Consider the following 9,789-nt stretch of genomic DNA (forward strand, 5'->3'; position numbering starts at 1 on the left):
TTTAAGTTCCGAACTTTGGCGAATTCAACATTTGTTTCGAGAGACGGATAATATGCGATTCCGAGTCGGTTGTTCATAGACCCATAGTTCATGTTCTGAGATAATGTAGAAAGATGTGTATTTCCTGGGGCTCGTTGCAAGCCACGAATCGCTTAGAGAAAGCAAATTCATCGCTCAATCCGGGGTCTGCAACAGTTCGAAGCGCTTGCTCACTCTTCCAAAATGGCGGCACAACTACCGCTTGGTTGCCTTGACGTTTGTTTGTTTGTTGTTTACGCCGCTAGCAGCAATCTTCCAGCTATATGATGGCGGTTTGTAAATTATCGAGTATGGAACAGACAATCCAGTGATTGACATCATGAGCATCTATCCACGTAATTGGGATACGATGACATGCATCAACAAGTCAGCGAGCCTGACCATCCGCGTAATGAAGAACGTAGTAGAAGAGGCTCGATGAAGAGCTGATAAAATTTATGATTACTTTGAAGATGTGGAGCAGACTGAGGATGATGGTGTGTTGGCTGCCTTTGTTCATTTCCTCGTTGATCCTGTCAAGAATTCCTTGTTCCGCTGTCAAAGTAAGCCGCCATTTTGGTTTGAGAACGAAGCGACCTCAGTCAGCGATTGTTTCGCTTGCAAGCGGCTGAAAGTTAGCGCACTGTTGTGAGGTGAATCGCTGTACATCGCTTACAAGCGATTGGCGCTTTGCAACGCACCCCTGATCTCAAGTGAGACATCTGTTGGAACGCCACATAAAATCGTTTGTGACTTCATGAACAATGGATGACGTCGTCTTCAATTGTTTGCGACAGTGCGTTCACATGACGTCACGTTACTGTGGGCCTCTTCGCAAACAATGGTGGAACAACTGGAACGAAATTGTTAATCGGCATGAAGGAAACAATACAACGCTCAGTGACAATTATAGAAATGTCAGGGTTTGTTTCTCCAGATGGTCGCAAGTACTGAGTAATACTTCACCGTGAAGATCCAGGTGAGCAACCCATGCTTGTCGTAAGAGGCGACTAACGGGATCGGGTGGTCTGACTTGGTTGATGCATGTCATCGTATCCCAATTGAGTATATCGATGTGCATGATGTCAATCACTGGATTGTCTGGTCTGGACTCGATTATTTACAGACCGCTGTCATATAGCTGGAATATTGCCGAGTCCCGCCATATGAAGCACAGGAGGTAACTGGAAGGGTAATTTTACTATTCAATATGATTATTGCCTAAAACTTTAGATAATCCAAATTAGTTTCTGTATTTCAATGTGAGCGTGTCACTTTGTAAAAGAAACAAATGAGTTTCGTCAGAAAGTTAATGCTGGATGTAAAACGAATGGCTATTAAAATAATTAAATAAAAATAATATATAATAAAATATACAGAAAGAGTGTTAAAATTTGTTTCCTGGTCTATCTATCGGTTTATATAAGATAGTAGGGGTGTCACGATAAATCGAAATATCGATATATTGCTATTGGTAAGCGCTCAAAGTCAATAAATCGATAGTTAAATCAGTTTCCGATCAATAGTATCGTTTTCGGTTAGAAATATAGATAGTTTCGATTGTATTTACCATATCATGACTGGTAGTAATTTACACACGGTAATGTGGAAGTTTCTTTTCCTTTAATTATTAGGGTAAAAAAAAAGAACCAAATCAGCCATATCTCAAATTTTACTTTTTATTTGTTGTTATGGTTATCACAATCAAACTTCAGTTCCAAGGTTTAGTTCAACTCTAAAATCCATCTAAACTGATACATTGAAAACTATCAATATTTATCGCAATAGTTGCTTTCAATATCAATAGTTATCGCAATAGTGATTCCCACACCAATAGTCACCCCTATAAGATAGCCACGCGATAAATCGCAAAGAACAATGCAGAATGAAGCGTTGTTTATTTCACGATAAAACACTGTTCTATCATAACCAAGCCCCTTCTAGGCGCGTGACACTTTCGTTACACTCTCGGTAACATCGCTACCACCAGTGTGGGCGCGGCCATTACAAGAATCTTGAAATTTGCCCTCTAACCCCAAATGTAATAACGTTTATATTTTTCTCTTTGGGAATGCCATCATATTTAATTCTGAAAAGGTTTACGACTAACCATGTTTTCCGTATGAATTTCCTTTTATTGTTTGTATAATCAGATTGGTTCGAGATTGCAGACAAACGGAAAATCAACCAACGTCTCCCTTAAATTCGTACTATATCAATTACATAATAGTTTTAATGAAATAGAAATTCAAATTGACAAACAAAGAAAGTTATTTAGCAGCGGTAAGTGTATTCGGCGTCACGACAGTCGTCTCTTGTTTGTAAACATAACGGTCTGTCGGTTGAGAGTTCAACTCCAAGCATGGTTGTGACCACCTATCACAGTGGGGAGTTTTGACTGGTGGCAGCCATAGTATAGAGAGAGCTCCACGAATCGGCTATCGCTGTGGGGAGCTTGTATCATAACGTCATTTCTGGAGTTTCGAACATGCTCTCGCAGCCTGATGACGTCGTAAATTGTTAAGAGGGAAGTGCGTAGTGAGTTGTTCTCCATACCTGTAGCGGGGCAACGTACATGTAGATACACGCAAGGGTCGAACGATCGCTTCCAGAAGTTAGAGAGATATGACAATCGGTATTGGGTGAGTGAGTGAGTTTGGTTTTACGCCGCTTTTAGCAATATTCTAGCAATATCACGGCGGGGGACACCAGAAATGGGATTCACACATTGTACCGATGTCGGGAATCGAACCCGGTCTTCGGCGTGACGAGCGAACGCTTTAACCACAAGGCTACCCGACCGCCCCTCGGTTTCGGGAGAAAAGTACAGGTTATTGAAGTGAGGATTGTCAGACTATGCGGGAAAGACCAAATTTAACGCCCCTGTTCATAAAATGGTCGCGGTCGGAGTCTGTTCAGGGAGTCATCATTATTTAAATTCGGGTAGATATTTTTAAAGTGTGTACTTTTTACTAGCATCCTTAAAGAAGCTGTACAAAATATTGATATCTCATACATTGTATGAGAAATAAACGATTCGTGGCTGTTGTTTATCGTACGATAAACACTGTAGGGTGAATAATATATTCTTCCTACAGTGCTTTATGTGAATGATAAACAACTCCTACTCGTCGTTTGTTTCTGATATACATATGGACTTGAGCTCACTCTACCTTCTTACCCTGTCGGCGCGGTAGCATTACTCACTGACGTCTTAGTTATGCACGGTACAGACACATACACACACACACACACACACACACACACACACACACACACCCCCCCCCCCACACACACACACACACACACACACACACACACACCCATGGTGTAGTGGACAGAGCGGCGATTTCGATTCCCTGCCGCGTCATACCAATAACGTTAAAAGATGTTACCTATTCTTACCCTGACTGGCGCTCGGCATTAATGGGCTAAAACAAGGACTGGTCGGCTCGGAGTCAGTATTCTGTGTTTGTGTTGGGTATTCGTGTTTAACTGTGAAATGACATCTCAGTGGGCTTGCATTAAAAAAAACCGGCGCAGGTCCAGATAGCACAAGCAGCCACAAACACACCTCACTGAAGAAATGAAAGGCGACTATGTTTGTTTGTTTGTTTGCATGTTGTTTAACGCCGCACTCGGCAATATGTTTGTAAGAGGCGAGTTACGGAATCGGGTGGTCAGGCTCGCTGACTTGGTTGATGCATGTCATCGTATCCCAGTTGCGTGGATCGATGCTCATGATGTCAATCACTGGATTGTCTGGTCCAGACTCAATTATGCACAGACCGCCGTCATATAGCAGGAATATTGCCGAGAGCGGCGTTAAACAAAAAACATGGAATAAATGCCATTATCGTAATTGTGACGTTAAACCCGATTTCGCCTCAGCTCACCTCACCTCACCTCACCTCACCTAAATTGAGGTACGCCGCCTCCGTGGAGAGTGGAAGGTCCGGGGTTCGATCCCCGGCCGCGTCATACCAAAAGACGTTAAAAGATGGCACTTGTCTGGCGCTCGGCATTAAGGGGCTAAAACAAGGACTGGTCGGCTCGGAGTTAGTATACTGTGTCTGAGTGGGGTATTGATGTTAAACTGCGGCATGGTATCTCAGTGAGCTAGCACTATAAATCGGCATCAGTCCGGACTAGTACAAGCAGCCACACACACACACGTGCATGCACGTCGCTATATAAGTGCAATAATCTTGGACGCGACGTTAAACCCAATTTCACCTCACCTCACCTCAATTGAGGTACATTGGTGGTCTAGTGGCAAAAGTTGTGCATAAACCACTCGCAAAGTTTGCAATTATTGATAGTTGCTATGCTATTATGTTGTAGGGTAATTTTACAATAGTATCATAGCCGTTTGCAAAATGACACCGCACCATACAAGAATAACCTCTATATATCGCCTCCACATAATCGTGTCCTGTTTCTAACGACGACCAGGTCTATATTGAAATAGACTAACTTCAAATGCTAATGACTCCTAGTATATTTAGGTTCAAATTGCATTCCAATAATCAGAATATGTTTGCTGTTAGAAATGTAATTATGTCCATCTTGATCACCGTATCATGTTGCTGACTTTGATCAGTTCATACTTAAACACCAGCAAAACAAAGTAAATACAATTTATGGACAACTTGTTTAATACTGTAAATACTCACTCACTCACTCACACACTCACTCATCTACCCACCCACCCACTCACTCATCCACCCATCAACCCGCCCACCCACCTATCCACTCTCACTAACTCACTCAGTCACTCACTCATCCTCTCACTCACTCACTCACCCACCCACTCGCTCGCTCATTCACTCACTCACTCACTACTGTGACAGGTGAGGTGAAATGGGGTTAATATGGCGTTAAAGATTATTGCGTCTATTTTGTGGCGTGCATTCACGTGTGTGTTTGTGTATCTGTCTGTGTGTGTGAGATACCATGACGCAGTTTATTATGGATACCCCACTCAGAAAGTCCATGTTTTAGCCCTTTAATACCGAACGCAATCTCTTAACGTCTATGTAGCCTACAGGGTGAAGCGTCGGCTCACGCTAAACATCCAGGTTCTATTCCCATCATGGATGCAATATAATGCTAATCTAGTCCCTCGTGTCTGTGTTTTTCGTTTGTCTGTTTATATGTTGTTTTGGGCATTTTTCTACGCTGCAGCAACACTGGCGAAATCACATTGGCTTACTTAGTCGTCTCTTACATGCAATGGGCGGTCGGGTAGCCCAGTGGTTAAAGCGTTCGCTCGTCACGCCGAAGACCCAGTTCGATTCCCCACATGGGTACAATGTGTAAAGCCCACGTCTTATGTCCCCGCCGTGATATTGCTGGAATATTGCTAAAAACGGCTTGAAACCATACTCACTCCCTCACAAGCATTGCTGCTTGTCCCCGTCACTTGGTGACAAAGACTCACAACAATAGTGACACAACACTCGATTTACAGAACATGAGACCGCCTCCGTGGTCTGGTGGTAAAGCGTCCGCCCGGAGAGCGGAAGGTCCGGGGTTCGATCCCCGACCGCGTCATACCAAAAGACGTTAAAAGATGGTACTTGTTGTTACCCTGTCTGGCGCTCGGCATTAAGGGGCTAAAACAAGGACTGGTCGGCTCGGAGTTAATATACTGTGTCTGAGTGGGGTATCCATGTTAAACTGCGGCATGGTATCTCAGTGTGCTAGCACTATAAATTGTCATCAGTCCGGAGTAGTACAAGCAGCCGCACACCTCAATACTCTTCACCTCACCTCACAAAAGAACATGATCCATGGGACCTATTCTAACCCAGGACCTGATGCACGCCATGATAGATAATTCTCATTCCAACATCACCTCAAACTGCGTCTCTAGATTGCGATATCATATTTCATGTCCTTCATATTAACTGCCCGTATCAATTCTCAAAGGATCAGCCTACTTGTAACGTTATTCTCAAGGTAATTCGTCTCATACAAAAAATGCCAGGTGGACAGGGCTGCTCTTAACGTTCACGTTTCATAAGCTAATCGTCATATGTTTCAGATCTCCACGTCCTTGGTCCTGGCCATCCTCCTCGTGCCCTACGTTGTGACTGCGACGGAACATGAACGCGTCGTACAACGGCCACACAGCATGCGGGTAAGACGAGTGAGTGAGTGAGTGAGTGAGTATGGTTTTACGCCGCTTTTATCAATATTCCAGCAATATCACGGCGGGGGACACCAGAAATGGGATTCACACATTGTACCCATGTCGAGAATCGAACCCGGGTCTTCGGCGTGACGAGCGAACGCTTTAACCACTGGGCTACCCGACCGCCCCGCGGGTAAGACGAGTGTAGGGAGGGTAGCTTTGTGATGGGGAGGATGGATGATGTACACTATGCCAGGAGTGAGTGAGTGAGTGAGGTTTTACGCCGCTTTTAGCAATATTCTAGCAATATCACGGTGGGGGACACCAGAAATGGGCTTCACACATTGTACCCATGTCGGGAATCGAACCCGGGTCTTCGGCGTGACGAGTTTACGTTTTAACCACTAGGCTACCCGACCGCCCCACTATGCCAGGAACGTAGGTGATCAGAGCTAATGGGTCCTAATAGTTGATGTGAGAGATGGTGGAGCTACGGGGGTCGAATTCCAGATTTGCATTTCTCAGCCAGCGTCACTAAAAGGCGACTTTGCTTGTCGAAAGAGGCGACTAACGGGATCGGGTGGTCAGGCTCGCTGACTTGGTTGAAGCATGTTATCGATCCCAATTGTCTGGATCGATGCTCATAATATCAGTCACTGGATTGTCTGGTCCAGACTCGATTATTTACAGACCGCCGTCATATAGATGTAATATTGCCGAGTTCGGCGTAAAACAACAAATCAACCAACCACGAATCCCGGGTAAAACCACCTCTGTTGGACAGACAAGCACGAATTCTTCGAGGCAAGCTTCTGATCTGCTGATGATTCCACCAATGTCAACTTGACTGTTGCTGTTCCACTCGTCATTGAGAGCAGCACCGAGAGTGGTGGGTTGATTTTGCCGTTGACGTACCTGTTTGACGTACAATGACGTCCAAGACGTGTTGAAAGGTTAAGGCTGTGTGCTGGCCATGGCATGACACGGATGCTGCTTGAGGAATTGGGTCACAGTCACGTGCATTATCATCCTGAATGTTGGAACGTTGCCCAACACGTTGTGCAAATGGCACTACGAGTGGTGCAACGATGTTGTCTCGCTAGTATTGACTTGTGACCCTGTAATGGGCAATACTGAGAGCAGTTCGGCCAGTCATTGTGATAGCAACCAAACCATTATGGACCCATCCCCCAAAACATCATGCTTGTACGACGTTAACAGCCATAAAAAGGTATAGTGAACCTCGATTCGTCATATTATCGTCGATTATTATGCCGCAAAGTGAGATTGACCAATCAGAGAGCAGAACTACTGACCCCACATGAGCCCGTGTACCGTCAGTAAAAACCCAAGATGGCTGTTACTGACCTAATATGAGACCGTATACCGTCAGTAACAGCCATCTTGGATTTTCCAACACCAACTTCACATATTTCACATGAAAAATCTGGTACAGAAATTCGTTATCCGACACTCTTTTGTGTTTTACTTTCATTAATTGTGATGTGCAAGGACGTAATGTTTTGTTGGTTTTTTTTTAGCACTTTCGTGACTTTAATAAAGATTATATGAAGTTAAAATTATCAACACGGTTTGGCCTCTGAGGTTTGAAGAGTAGTCTCACTTTGACCCTTAACGTCTTAGGTTGTAAGTGTTAAGTTTTCATTTTGACATGACATAAATTCGTTATGGTGTCTTTAGGTGCCCTATACGTTGCTCACGCCTCGCCCAATATTTTTCTTCTAACCTAACATGACACCGTATACGGCAACTAAAGACACCATAACCAATATTGTAAACCTATAGAAAGTGTGTTCTGTGTTGTGATTGGCTAATTTGGGTCACATGACCAAATGTCAGAGGGTGAAAATATGATTTGAATTCCCTGAAGCAAGCGACCGAATCACTGTGTAGGAATACATAATTACTCAGCATTTTTTGCATACTTATTAACAATGGACGCAAATTTGAAATACAAAATTCATAACAAATATTTTGATTTTCTCTATTCATGGGAATTATTGGGATTTTAAATTTTTAATTAAAAAAAATTACAATGAAATAATTACCAAAATCACAATCACCATAGCACTAACGCGCTCCTGGCGAATCCTGAGATATCACTGTTCTGTATATCAAACGGCATAAAAAAAATCCAAGACCAAGCCAATTCTTCAAGAAATGTGTGCATATAATTTAACGAAAAATAATATCGATTTTGGTTAAGTTATATCGTCAGTTTTAGTTATAAAATAAAATGAAACGGCTATTCATGGACACTAATTATATGAACTTATAATATTGACTATTACACTGCCTAGAAATACATACAAGATGAATTGTAAATGTACCTGTCACATGTACACTTGTTCAAATTAAAGAAATATCGTATACGACACTATAAACTTATCAACTTTATATGTGAACATTATTCAAACAAACAGGAGATTATCAAACGTTCATATATGTTGTGGCCTATATCTACGTATGATATCATATTGAACATTGATTAATATCCAAAGTGTAATTAATTGTGTGAAAAAAAATGTACAAAAGATACGCAAGATCTACATCATGAAACAGTAAAAAAACAGTTAACAATGATCGTGTGTACTTTCATTCAAGGACCTTCACCTCAGAGATATTACCAAATATGTACAACAAATATGTTGAAGTTTGACATCACTACCGGGGACCGAATTTTACAAAATGGCGTGTTGACTGTCAACAGTGCGCGGGATTTTACGAGGGGACGTTCGTTGATTCAGGGTTCGTATATACATAAATGTGACATGTAAGTAATCAGAAACATTCTGACAATCTGTGTACTGTTTTTTGTTGTTGTATTTTTCATTGAAACCAACGAAAATAGTCAGAAATTCTGATAAATACCGTTGTCGTTGTGCGTGATTTTGCGTCAGTCATGGCGACGAGAACTTCGACAAGTTCTGTTGAAAATATCAAATTATTGCAATGTATATATGTTTAATTCCCTAATTCTTCCTACGATTCTCTTCCCGTGTATATTCTGAAAATGCAGATCTCGAGCCAATGTACTCAACGAATAGACTTTGTTTACATTTCCAACAAGTGCAGTTTTTTCAAACATAATCAGGGAAAAATCATAGTTGGCATGCCTCTATGAAACGCAACTCTCCACAGCGCTTTTGACGGTGGACAACTTGTGTCCCGTGCCTTCCGTTTGCTTGCTGAACAATGTGAACATGTTATTGGTGCGATTCATGAATTGACAAATGTTGTGATGGACAAAGTCACGGGTGATGTTCCGGGCTGGGTGAATTTGAAAGTTGAAGCCACATTATACAATATTTCAGCCTTATGTGCATCTAACATTGAAGAAACCAAACTCACTCACTCCATTTTTCAGTGTCCCGATGCAGCGAACAGCGCGGGATCCCTGGAGGGTGTCAGTCTACTGACAGCGAGAGACCCGTTCACCAAAAGATCAGGGACCACACCTCAGTACCTCTCGGACAGAACCCTGCAACTGTGGCAGGACCTGGGACGCATTCACCACCCAACAGTCGGACGCCCAGCCGTAGATAACAGCTTCCCCGAATTTGTGCGACCATCACGCCATTCCACAAACCCGCCTTTCTTTCAAGGTTTCC

This window comes from Haliotis cracherodii, unplaced genomic scaffold, assembly GCF_022045235.1.
Source record: "Haliotis cracherodii isolate W230 unplaced genomic scaffold, xgHalCrac1.p SCAF_22, whole genome shotgun sequence".
Lineage (NCBI taxonomy): Eukaryota > Metazoa > Mollusca > Gastropoda > Lepetellida > Haliotidae > Haliotis > Haliotis cracherodii.